Raw genomic sequence first — 13,958 nt, 5'->3', positions numbered from 1 at the left:
TCCGCATGGGGAAACGTGCACGTGTGCTACAGAAACTCTATATAAAGGGGGTCCAAACATCGACGGAGGTACGCGATATTTACTGTTTGTACTACAGTCTTCTTGTTGCTCCGCCTTCTACATCATCGTCGGTGACTGACTTATATAAGCGTTGGAGAACCAACGTCGGGAACCTCTTCCCTAGCTCGGCACTGACATTATCTATTTTGCAGGATGGATCGGAGCCCACGTATGGTCAACGGTAGCGTCACATCCTCAGTTTTCTGTCTAATCGACTTTCGGATATGATTATAAATCTTTGAAATATAGTCAAGTGACTCAAGTTGATTATCATATATAAATTTATAGAATTAAAATAGAGTCGAATCCCAATAAAAATTAAGAATTATCCTCTCACTAATTTTAATTTTCTAATTTACTCTCATCCAATAATCTACTGTAGTCATGAGTAATCGCCAAGTGAAAGATTTCACCTTTTAGATAATAATTTATAACTGCTATAATGTTTTAATAATAAATTATAACTGCTGTAATGTAATAGTAAGTAATATAATGGTTAGTAGTTATTAAATAATTATGATTTTTGTTAAATTAAAATAATTTTAATGAAGTTTAAGTATGTTTAATCAAATTTATAAATAATATTTTGATTAAAATAAAATAGTCAAAAATTTTATATTGTACCTAATAACGAAATAAGAGATATTTTTAATACAAAATATATGGTGAGGCCTTCTATGAAATTTTATATATATATATCCTTTCTACTATTTACATAATTTAGGATAATTTTTTATCTAATAATATAGGTAGAAGTTTCGATTTATAAACTTCAACCCTAATAAAATTGACTTAATAATATGGATAAATAAAACTGATAAATAATTTATAAATAAGATTTATTTATTAATTTATATAAAATTAAATTACAAATACATTTTTTATTTAAACACAAAATTGATATGTTAAAAAAAAAGAATATAAATGTGACGTATTAGATAATGTCTTTCTTAAATTATAAAGACAATAAGGTGGTTGTTAGTTCTGCCCAATAAAAGGATCAAATTGAACTCAATAAAATTTTTGATAAATAAATTTAAACAAACTTAAATATAATTAAATTTAACTCTATGCTTGTTTAAGTAATGCGTTAAGAGCATCTGCATCAGATATCCTATTCAAAGATTTTATCTTAAATTTTGGATAGGGTAGCTAAAAAATCTTTGCATCAGCTACCCTATCCGTTCCCTAAATTATGCATTTATGAATAGTACTTCTCTAAATTTAGGGAATGAATTCCATTCCCTAAACATTATAGAGGAGAGAGAAGAAATAGGGAAGCTGATATATGATGTTTTGAAAAGTGATTATTCAAATTTAATAAAGTAATTTTTTTTACCCTAAATTATACATTTTAGATAGGAAAACTGACATGGATCTCTTATGTAATCAAGGGCGGAGCTATCTATTAATGTATCATTATTATTATTTGTTTTTATCACTTGTTATTTATAAAATATGTAGAGTGAGATTTGGAGTTACTCCCTGTATACACGCCATCTTATTTATCGTACTTTAATTAACTTTAATTTATTTGTTTTGGCATTTAAAAGCTTCGATCAATTGAAGCTTGGTAAGTTAATTAATCTATTTTATAAAATAATTTAAATGGATTAAATTAAAATTTTATTACTCTATTTAAAAATAAATTTAGGTGGGTCGATTCACTTAGACCCGTGACCCATAAGGATCAGTGATGGGCTTGAATTGATCCGTGAATTAAAAAAAAAAAATCTAAAATGAGCTTTTGAATTAGAAGGCTAGTGGATTGGAAGGCAACTTCATCATGTTATGAAATGACATTTAGTATCAAAAACACTATATAATTTAGTTGAAAAAACAATCATCATATTATTATCTAGGGCATCTCCACTAAAACAAACATATATTTAAATAAAAAAAATTAAAATTTTGATAGCATCTTCATGCAAAGTGTCACAAACATCGAGCATAGCTATGGTCACAAACATTGAGCGCACTATGATACAAATGATGCAACTAAATATACTTAGGGTATCTCCAATAGTTAAATCTTACAATAAGTTTTTTTATAATTTTCAATATGCTACATCAATGTCACATCAAAAGTGAAAAAATCTACTATTCTCTCCACAATAAAAAAAAAAACCTCCATACAACTTTTTTGTGGACCCTACGTTACAAATCACACATCTTTATTTATTATTTATTCATTTAATATCTCTATATAATTTTTACTTAATATTTTATGTAATTCTCATTTAATTTATTTATAATAATTTTTAATTAATAAATTAATGAACCTATGATTTTTAATTTAATTTAATTTATATTTTTTATTTAATATTTAATTAACTTATGAATTTTAATTTAATTATAGTCATTTGTATTTTTTAATTTATCAAATCAATTTATTTTCAAAAGAAAAATGTATAATTTAATTATTAAATAAAATAATTAATGATTTTAAAAAGTCAAACATGCAATATTAATTTTTCAATAATTAATGACTCCATCTTCAAAAGAAAAAAATAAGTTTGAAAAACAAAACCAACTCTTAAAATAAAAATCTCAAAGTTTATCTCCCCACTCATTAGAGTTTTTTTAATTTTACAAACCTTTTAAAAAGTTTGCATTGGAGACGCTCTTATGGAATACAATCAAATTGACTATGATACTAAGAAATTGATGGGAGTGTCTTTTCTTTTCAAAGTATGATTCAACCCATCTAATCGGTAACTAAATCTTAAAAATTTTATTTTATATATATATATATATTTTATTTGTTGGTGGGCTCGTGAGTTGACCTACTTAGCTCGTAATCAAATTTTTTAATCCGTTGAGATGATCGATCTTACCGTCTCATCTTACTAAATGATTGATCAGTCATAGATCAACCTACTCAACCATCGATCGACCTGTCTTATCATGAATTAATCTATCTAACCGCTCTATAACAACTAACTTTCTCACTATTTAAAAAATTACTTTATTAAATAAAAAGTTTCAAAAATATCAAGAAAATGGATGACTTTCATGATAAAAAAATGATAATTATATTCACCTCACCTCATCCTTTATAATCTGTCCTTAAATTATAAAAAAGAGATGTTTTCCCCAAGATATATTTCTATTAAAAATTAACACTAACAAATGGATGACCTTCATGCCTGTCTTTATTGTCAACTAGTACGCCTTCTTCTTGCATCACTCTAATAATTTAACTTAAAATTCAGTGGTGGCAATAATTGCACCAAACTCTTGAGGTCATTTTCAACGAGAGATATTTTGACTTGCATTATGTTATTTTGTGTGTGTGTGTAATTTTGTCCTAGACGAAACTCCAACCAAATGGAGATTGTCAAAGGAGGGGAATGATTAAGGGCCTCTCTTTAAAATTCTATATAAGTTTTTTTTTAATCTTCAATATCTAATCTCAACGTCACCTAAAAATATAAAAATTTCTCATTAATTACTGACCACCCGTATTATCAATTTTAAAATGAAAAAAATAAATTTAAAATTTATTTGACGAACGTCTTTAAAAATTTAGAGTTTTTTTTTTTAATATTTTTTATTATTTGAATAACGTCTTTAAAAATCTCCCGGGAGACGAGGGGAGGTAGGATCTCTTGAACCATTTTTTATGGTTCAGGGGATGTGTCACTCCCATTTATGATCGAATCATGACCGTGATTCGGCCGTAAATGGTTGCGATCTTTTCTTGGATTCACCGTCCCCACCAGGTCATAGTTTTTATTCGGAGCGTGTTCGGAGCGGGCGATCGAAGGCCGTCCGAAGGACATCCTCGCTCGGCGCCAAGTAATCTGACCACTTATATCCACCACTGGAGGCCTTCGGGTGGCCTCCGGCCGTCCGCTCCGAACAAAAACTATAACCTAATTGAGACGGTGAACTCAAGAAAGGATCATAACCATTTACGGCCGGATCATGATCATGATCCGACCGCAAATGAGAGTGACACATCTCCTGATCCTTGATCCGACCGTAAATGAAAGTGATACATCTCCTGGACCATAAAAAATGATCCAGGAGATCTTGCCTCAGGAGATCTGTGCTGAAACGAGGGCCCCAATTTTGATTGATTTTTTTTTTTTTTTTTTTTTAAGACCGTGATACTTTGGCTCGTTCAAAATTGACACCAAAGATTTTAAGGGGTATTTTAATATTAATTGAACATTGTGGACCTTTTGAAAGTTGATGTGTTAGGGGAAAGCGGCATCGCTGACGAAATTCCGCCAGCTTCGGCAGAGCAATTTGGTCCGCCGCCTCGTCAGCCCCTGGGATTGCCTCGACCAGAGAATCGGCCCTCGTCCACGGACAAGCAGGACGCGATCCCCTTCTTGACGGACTTCCTGTATCCGGCGCCGATGTTGGCCATGTACCGATCGACGGAGCTCAGATTCAGATCCTTGCCACAGGAACACAAAGGCGACGACTTTATCAATGAAAAGGCAGTATTTCCATCTAGAAGTCAAGAAATTGGGCGATCCATGGGTGGATTTCTGACGAATGGAGGGGAGGCGAGGGATTCGAACGCGGTCGCTGCTGGGGTTTGGGGTTTGGGGTTTGTTGAAGTCGCCGTGGAAAGCCATTGATTGATTGATGCGGGAGATGACTGTTCGTCCATATGCAGCAGCTTTCAGATATTCCAGTATCATCCGCTTGAGGTAAGACAAAGCAATACTGTAACAACAGAGACAGCAGTTTAATCTGCTCTCAATCAACACAATGATTACATGGAAGAATGAAGCATCTTGATCAGTAATTACAGCACCTGGTGCATTAGCAGGTTTGATGAAGTAGGGAGATCAACGCGAGCACGCGCACTATGGCTCACCAGTGGCGATGGTTTGGCCTGATTTGATGCAGGAAGGTGTGGAGATCTTCGTCTAACTGGTGCTTGAAGGTAACCCTAAGCTAGCTTTCTTCTAGCAGAAATACCTCAACCTTCCTCATTACATCCGCAGCATAGTTGATTTATCGTTTATCTCATGCTCTCATGCACATAAACTATTCGAGACAGTGGCACAATGGGCAAATTTAGTTTTTCTTAAATGTCAATTGATACGCGATGTTATTGGCAGACCCGGGTATGATGTCATAGTTAAAATCAAGGTGACATGACAGTCAAAATCAAGAGACTTCTAGATCTCAGTTTCTAACTTCAAAGGCAAGTCTTCGTCATCTAGGCCATCGACTTAGAGTACCGATCGAATCTCCCAGGACTCAATTCGCCATTTCTCAGAGATAAGTATCCCGGTATATGGCCGGTCAGTCATAGAACTGATCGGACTTAGGGGACTTAGCTTCATATTATTTTCAAAACAGATCTCCAACATCACCTAGTGCATAACCGAACAGCTTAAGGGAATGGTGGTTATACAGTCAGCCGGTCTAAAGATCTGATCGAGATATACTCAGCAAACAATATGGTCAGAAAATTACAACAGCCTGTCAGAATAACAACCGTTTGTCAGAGAATATTTCTTTATTGTAATATGAGCATTCACTGGAACCTTCTTCGAAGGTGACCTTACACTTTCCATCAACTGACATATTATGACAACATATTCCTTCAACCACCTCATTAATGACATAAGCTACAAAAGAGGTGCACATATGAGTAACAGAAGATTCCTCGGATGGTGACAATACATCACCTAAGTTGTACGTCTTTCCTTATCCAACAACCTCTAACACTCAACATTCTCTGCCACCTTATGATTACGGAGGTTATGAGAGGTGGTATACAAAAGGGGACTTCTCCGTTGGCCAGGTACATGCCTTACAACAACCTTTACTTATGCACACTCATTTCACTGTTCATCTCTCCATTCTTTCCCGCTCAGACATCGTACTGACTTGAGCATTGGAGAATCTACGCCGAGAACCCCTTCCTTGGTTTTGGCGCTGACGTTTTGTGGTCTCTTTGGTGTGCACAGAGGGGAAGAAGAAGAAGAAGAAGAAGAAGAAGCCCCTTTTGCCTCCTGTTAATAGTCTTTTCTCAATCAATCGCATGGCCACCTACCTAGCGCGTCATCTCTACAGCTTTCAAACAGGATCACCGATGTTGTAGATTGTCAAACTCTTTTACCCTAGAATACAAGATATTTCTCTCTTTGCATGCACAACTAGCATCACTCATACTCTGCCATTTAATCTTGACGGTGCTTGCATTGCACAATTTGTGGCTTTTCCGAGCATTCGAATGATTGTTCTGGGTTAAAATTCTCAGCTTGCTGCGTTATGTCTGGAGTATGATTAATTTACCGTTTGTTTCATGCATCCCTAGCCAAGTTTTTTGTTCTTTCAGTGCAAATGATGTAGATTATCAATCACTTTGGATGAATCAATTTGTTTTCCCTCTAAAATTCAAGCTTCTTGTAGCTCTTTGTTGATCAACCCAGCAAAAATGTAGGGGCACATTGCAACTTAACAAATTTGATCAATCACCTGTGGTTCCTACTAAGCCTTTTAACTAGATATTTCTTAGTTTGCACTCTGCCATTTGATCGCAATGTAGCTTGTATTACACAACCTTGGTGTTTCTTTTCTCGCTCATTGTCGGAGTAAAAAACTTATCGAGGTAGCTTACGAGACATAGAAGCTACTAGATTTTGCTCTTTGTGATACTACCAATATCTAGGGGCTAAGGGGACAATGAACCATGTCATGTTTTTGCCTTACATCTCCTTTTTGTTTATTAGAGTTCTTGTGCAAATCACTCTTCAACTCTTGTTTCCTACAAGTGTGGATGAACAACAATACACTGAATGGTGACTCGACACTTGAGTAGTTGTTAATCAGTAAGCTATGCTAGGGGCCATGTGATTTTTGTTATACAATCTTCTACAATGAAGATTGTTTGTCGGAGATTATAGGATAGTTGTTGAATTGATATCAAAATTCAACTTCCACTTATTTGGCTTAAGCGAATAATCTCAGACTGCCAAGTGGGAAAGGATGAATTGCTTGGATGCCTGCTGAGCTACCTTGTTTGGCCGAGTCCGAGTTGGTTGAGTTGTTGAGTCATCCGAGTGCCGAGGCCGAGATGTCTGATATCAAGATGTCCGAGACTGAGATGAGACCGAGACAGCCGAGACAACTGAGACATCGAGACAGCCGATGCTGAGGCCAAGTTGTCTGAGGCCTAGATGTGACATAGTTTTCTTAAAACATATTTGTTCTCCTCTGGTAGTGCTCTAAGATTATGATAGACGTCTATTTTCCATGATACAACAAGAAGACTATGTCGACAACCAAGCATTGGTTGTTTAAAGTGAACGAACTGTGTAGCAGACTGCTATTACAAAAATTCTGTCAAGCGAAATGTACAATAGAGAGAAATTTTAGGGAAGAAGGTGGAAGAATTTCTTTGCTATTACTGCTATAGTATGTCTCTTTCTTCTTTGGTCATAACCTCCTTATATAGGAGCTTAGAGAAGTAGTGTTCGTCCACTCAGATAGGTCTAGTGGCTAGCGCATGAGGTGTTGCCACAATGAGGTCTGGGGTTCGAATCTCGGCAAAGCCGAGGTAAATACCTCCCTATATGTGCCAGTCACTATTCCAAAGGCTAGTAGCCGCCCATGATTTACCTCCTCCGTGTTGGCCTTGGGACGGGTTGGCGGGGGCGCTGGGGGCGAGCGTATTCACCTTTTGCCACAATTAGAGAAGTAGTGTCCTCACAGAATGGGCATATGGTCATTGCATGGGGCGTTGTCACCAAGAAGTCTAGAGGTCAATTCCTACAAGTGAAATGCATGTCAGGTTCCTGCCCTTTCCAATGCAATGGTCATTATTCAAAAGAAAACAAATTACCCATGATTTACCTCTATAAATGACTATGAGATCGGTCGTATGGGGTGTCCGGGGTCAGCATATGACTTTTGCCACCATCAAAGAAGAAGCAGCAATTAATGGCTGATTAATGGCCATTTATTGTCTTTATTCATCAAGATCAAAACGTAAGCTGTCGACCACTAATGGTCAGTTGTTGACACTCGATCGGTTATAATTACACACTTAAACAGTCCGCAAAATGAATTCAGATGGGAAAACATTGATTTATTTGTTTTAGCAAATCTTACCTCGATCGTCTAGCATTCGATGCGAGCAAGTCATCCTTGTACATAATTCAACTTGGTTCAATGCAATTCGGATCCTGGATTTGCACCCTCTCCGTGCCCACGCCCGAGAGAGATCCTCTCCCCATGCATATGTTCACAACATGAATACATATGATATAATATAAACTAACAATAAAGTAATGAGGCTCCCAATGTGAGATTAAAAGTCATGCACAAATATGGGTGTAAATGAATCAAGCCGCTCGCGAGCTGTTAGGGTCTCGGTTCGAAAGAAGTTCGTTTGATTAAATTAATTAGTCAAGCTTGAGCTTGATTTCGAGCTCGAAAAAATTATCGAGCCGAGCTTAACAGTATTTGGTTCATGAGCCCATAAATGTATTCATTAAGAGGTTCGTGAACATCGGAACGTGTTTGTTAAGAGGCTCACACACTTGTTTGTTAAGAGACTCAATTTAAATATCACCTTCCAAACTCTAAAAGAGAAGTTATAAAGACAAAATTAAACTAATGGCTGAGATTGGTCTCCTCCAACTCTCTCAATCCAATGACTGAGATTGTTTCAAGGAAATAAAAGTCGTTCTCTGTATAGTTTGCTATTGTCAAACCCTAGCTTGCCCCATACATCGCCTCATCGACGTCGTTGCCGCCAACCTTCGGAAGATCAACAGACTCTCCTGAGAGACCAATAGTCTGATCTTCAAATTGAATCCCCATTAATCCGACACCGACAATCCCTAATCTCCATTCTCTAAGCTCCTATTTGTAGTAATCTTTTTGCTTCCTTTACTTATATTTCATTCTTCTTTCTACTTTTGTGGTTTGGATGGCTTTTTTGCATTGATTGCTTGTAGAGCTCAAGTGTTTGACTGATTGACTTTTTTCGGTTCAGATCCATTCTTTCATTGACATTTTTGTATTTGATTTTGAATTGAATTCTGTTGTAATATCATTGCCATTTTTTTGTATTTGATTTTGAAAGTGAAATTGTTGTTATTTTAACTATGAACTGTGAACTTTGCTAATCATTCTGTCTTTTTAGTCACTCTCGGATTTTAAACTTTTTAAACCCCATTTTTTTAATCTTTTTGCCCTTTTATTGATCCAATTGTTTCATAGTTGCCAACTAGTCATAGAATGCATCATTTTGTATGTTATCGGTTGCTTTAGAGTTCAAAGACGTTTTTCCTAGATATGCAATGAGGGATGTTGCTTATACTTTTATACCAAGTGAGGAGGATTGGAAAAGGATTATTGTTGTTTGCTCATTTCTTGAGGCATTTAATGAAGTAACTCATCTCATTTCGGGAAATGAATATCCTACTTCTAACTTGTTCCTTACACAATAAAGAAGTTGTTAAATCAAGCAAGTGTGGGTGAAGGAAGTTTCGTGGCAAAAATGACTAACAAGATGAAGGCTAAATTTGATAAAAATTGGGGTGGTAGCAACTTATTGATCTCTATAGTAGCAGCGTTAGATGCAAGGAACAAGATGAAATTAATTGAATGATATTTTCCGGAGATCTATTCAGCTAGTGATGAGCACATGTTGAAATTGATTTAGACTGTTCGTGCAATTGAGCACATGTTGTACAATGAGTATGTTCAAAGAAGCTTGTTTTAGACTGTTGCATGAGGTGAAATGCAACATTTTGTATGTTATCAGCTGCTTTAGAGTTTCAAGACATTTTTTCCTAGATATACAACAAAGTATGCAGCTTAAATTTTTTTGCCAAGTGAGGAGAATTGGAAAAAGTTAGTGTTGTTTATTCATTTCTTGAGGAATTTAATGAAGTAACTCATCTCATTTCGGGAAGTATCTTACTTGTAACTTATTCTTTATTGAACTTTACACTATAAAGAAGTTAAATCAAGCAAGTGTGGATGAATGAAGTTTGATGGCAAAAATGGCTAACAAGATGAAGACTAAATTTGATAAATATTAGGGTTATTGCAACTTATTGATCTCTATAGCAGTAGTGCTATATCTAAGGAACAAGATGAAATTGATTGAATGGTGCTTTCGGGAGGTTATGCAATTGAGCACATTTCTACGGTTTGTGACAGATTACACATGTTGTACAATGAGTATGTTGAAGCTCATAAAGCTAGTGTTGGAGGTGAAACTTACATAAAGATCTATTGGTCGGTATTTAAATGGAAGAGGAAAAGGTAAAGAATTTTCTAGTTACATTAAGAATGTCAACCGTATTGAGCAAGTGGATGAAGGTTGTGTTATTTGTGAAATTGACTTTAATGCAGTGTCATGGTGGAGAATTAACAACTTAAAGTTTGGGATGTAGGTTTGGGTTGTCCGACTAGGGGGGGGCGGGTGAATAGCGAGGACAACACGTTAATTAAATAAAATGTAATTAACATAGAAAAACAAAGTAAGAAAGGACTCCGAATTTACTTGGTTTATAATCAGGGAGGTTGCTAATCCAAGACGATGAAGACTTCACTAAGATCTCCATTGAAGAAGGTGGAGTAGCCTCTTACAAATGTTGAAAGCTCAGAATGAAGTACAGAAAATGAATTACAATGTGTTGTACTGAAGTTTGAGCATCAGAACTCTATTTATAGTTTACTGGTCTCCATATTGATTCTCTTCGATAATGGCTATGCTGACGTAGCCGCACTTCCCAGGTGCCTAGAAAGGATACAGGCGCCTAGAGTCCAGACACCTAGACTCGGTCTAGGCGTCTGGAAATGGTCAACTCAGAAGTTGACCATTTTCTCGTCTGGTCGCTTGGGTGATACTTGTAAGGGATCGGCGGCCGGCTAGAAGGGGGGTTAGATAGCTAGGTCACCCCCAACTTCTTTTCTTCTCTACAAAAGATTAGTGCATACGCGGAAATACAACTAACTAATGAAAATAATAAAGAAAGAATATCAAATCGCTAACAAGCTCGATGTAACGTGGTTCGGAGATTGCTTGCTCCTACTCCACGGCGTGTCCTTGAGGTGGACAAACCCTTGATCCTTCGGTGGATCAATCCCCGGCAATCTCCGGCTAGAGTTTTCTCCTTCTCGGTGGAGCAAACCTCTCACAAAGGATCTCTTCCTCTTTACAATGATGAACTTAGGTTTAGGAGGAAGAGAGTAGGCTTGGAAGCTTTGGGCAATGACAAAGAGTTATTCAACAAGCATGAGTAAACTCCTTCAAGCCCCAAAGTCTCCTATAAATAAGAGGAGAGAGTTGATCATCATATCAACTCATCTCGGCACCAGTCGACTGACAAAACCATCAGTCGACTGGTGTTACCGTTAGAGGTAGCCAACAACTACTTTGCAGCACCAACGGTTGGCCAACGGTCAATTACCAGTCGACTGCTAAAACATGCAGTCGACTGATCTGCACTCGTACCCTCACCCTTACGACTCATTTGACACTTCCTTTGCAGCTTTAACTTCTTGCCTTCAAGCCTACTTCCTTTGGCTCTCGTCCCTCGGATGCATTCAAGCCCACGGCTCGTCCCCAATGCCATCCTTCGCGTATGCCTCGAAGTCGCTTCCCTCGGCCCTTGTCCTCGCTGTCTTGTCCACGATCCCTCAGATGCTCCATCCTTCACCGGACCCGAAGCCATCAACTTGAGTCGCATGTGTTTCCTGCAAACCTGCACAACTCAAATACACATATCAAATTCAAGGGGGAACCTAACTTAAACTCTTTGACACACATATTAAAACCATGATCGTACCGATCAAACCTAGGTCGATTGCACCAACAATACTCTGGTCATCCAGAGTTGAGCTTACCCGAACCCAACTTTGGCCTTCTCCTCGAGCATACTTCCTCCCCGACTTCTCATCCTTTGGATGCGCCGCACGCGTTCTTTTTATCCATCGATGTACTCTTCCGCAGCTCCTCGTTCCTCAGATGTACTGAGCTCGTTGACTCTCTTCCCATATCATTCTTCTCGCTCGTTGTATTTTCCGCTGAATTCTTGTGTTCCTAAGTCCCTGTACATTTAGACACAATGCGTCAAAACTGTATAGCCTAATTTAATTTGGTTGATTTTATCAAAACTAACCCAAGGTACTTACATAGGATCTTATCAAAAATGTCTTATGATATACTATCAATTCTGATAACTACAGTGACTTCTGAATCGACTTTTAATGCCGATGATAGGATAATTGATCCTCGTCACGCTCTTTGGGAATAAATACAGTCCAAGTATTACTTTATGCATCAACTTGATTGCATGCTCATTAAGGAAGCAAGAGAAAATCAAATGTGAGTGCATAAATATTCTATTTAATTAGTTGTTGATATGTTTTACATATTATTTTGTTCATGTCTAATTTTTTTGATGCTATGTTTGTATGTAAAAGGAAAAATCAGATATTAAAGAGACTCAATTTACTTAGATGCTACCTTTATTATCACCTTTCAACATGTATTGACAAAGTCTTAATTTTGTCTTGTGATTTTCCTATATAGTTTGCTCTCAACATTGAAAAATCTACTGATCATTAAAATTCTGTTAGGTTCTTATTAGCTGGTGGCAACTTTTTTTTGTTTACTTATGTTATGGTGGAGGAGGATCATTCAAATATCTTATACTTATCTATTTTAATTTTTGACTATTCGACAGCAAAAAGATTAAGCTTCATTTGAACTCTGTTAATTTCCTTTGTCATTTTTGTATTGTTAATTGACTGTAATTTTGTAATTTTCTTGTTATTTGTTAAGACTATTAAGTGTTAAGGATTTATAATGCGTTGACAATGAGTTTTAAGAACTATTAGTGAAGTTTCAAAGCTATTTGAAAGAAGCTTGTTTTGCTTTTGTCCACATGACAATGAGTCTTTTATAATTATGAATCCGGCAGTAATTTTTTTTCTAATCTTATTGCATGTTATATATTCATTTTCTAGGTAATTTTCATGATATGCAGTTGATTTTCACTAGTTCAAACTTGAGCTCGATTATGTGTCTAATGAGCTCGAACTCGAGCTTATTCAACGAGCCAAGTTTGAACTAAACTTGTTTAATTTTAAACGAGCTATTTTCAAGCAGAGTTGAGCCGTTTGTGAATTCTTCAATTGCATTATGAATTGAGTTTGAACTTAAAAATTAAAACTCGAATCGAACTTAAGCCAAGCTTGAACTTATTAGGGAAAAATTAATCGAGTCGAGCTTGAGACTCATATTATTCGACTCGGCTCAATTACACTCCTATATGTTGGCGCAACGGGCCGACAAGAAGGGAGGGGTGAATTACCGGAAATAAGAAAATACCCTCCTCGTACTTTCAACTCTTAAATTGCAACAATAAGATAAAATCAAATAACATAAAAGAACTAGAGAAGAAACTCAAAGATTGACTTGGTTACAACCTAGGTGGTTGTTAATCCAAGGCGGTTGAACAGCTCACTAAGAATCTCCTTCTTTGAAGGCGGAGAAATCTTTTACACACTGAAAGCTCTAAGAGTTGTTAGGAAGTTAGTACCAGAGTTGATTGATTATTTCCTAGCTCCAGGGATCATTATATAGCTCCTGAAAATTCTATCTCAAGTGTTGAGGGCGCTTTCAAAAGGGTCGAGGGCGCATCCAAGGGGATAAGCGGATAAAACTTTATCCGCTTGCCAACGGCCAATTTGACCAGGTCGAGGGCGGCCTTAAGGGCATTGAGGGCGCCTTCAATGTTGTTGAGGGCGGAGGCGCCTCCAATGACTGTTGAGGGTGCCTCCAGCTGCTTTTCCAATATTTTTTCATCTTCACTTTAGCTTCCGAAGTTTCGATTACTTGGGTGATTGCGGCCAACCGAAATAGGGTTCACCGGAACCCAATTTCCGGCCTT

At 36.7% G+C, this 13,958-nt stretch overlaps 1 long non-coding RNA gene across 1 annotated transcript; it reads left to right on the top strand.

Annotated features, from left to right (window-relative positions):
• Positions 1 to 4,247: 4,247 nt before the first annotated feature.
• On the top strand, positions 4,248 to 11,042 carry LOC122045012. Its single transcript, XR_006129876.1, has 3 exons — positions 4,248 to 4,730; positions 4,853 to 5,839; positions 5,913 to 11,042. It is a non-coding gene; the product is annotated as an uncharacterized LOC122045012 (long non-coding RNA).
• The last annotated feature ends 2,916 nt before the right edge of the window (positions 11,043 to 13,958 follow it).

This window comes from Zingiber officinale, chromosome 2B (genome assembly GCF_018446385.1).
Source record: "Zingiber officinale cultivar Zhangliang chromosome 2B, Zo_v1.1, whole genome shotgun sequence".
In the NCBI taxonomy this organism is placed as follows: Eukaryota; Viridiplantae; Streptophyta; class Magnoliopsida; order Zingiberales; family Zingiberaceae; genus Zingiber; species Zingiber officinale.
Note: the sequence above shows the minus strand (reverse complement) of the source record. Positions and strands in the feature narration are given on the sequence as shown.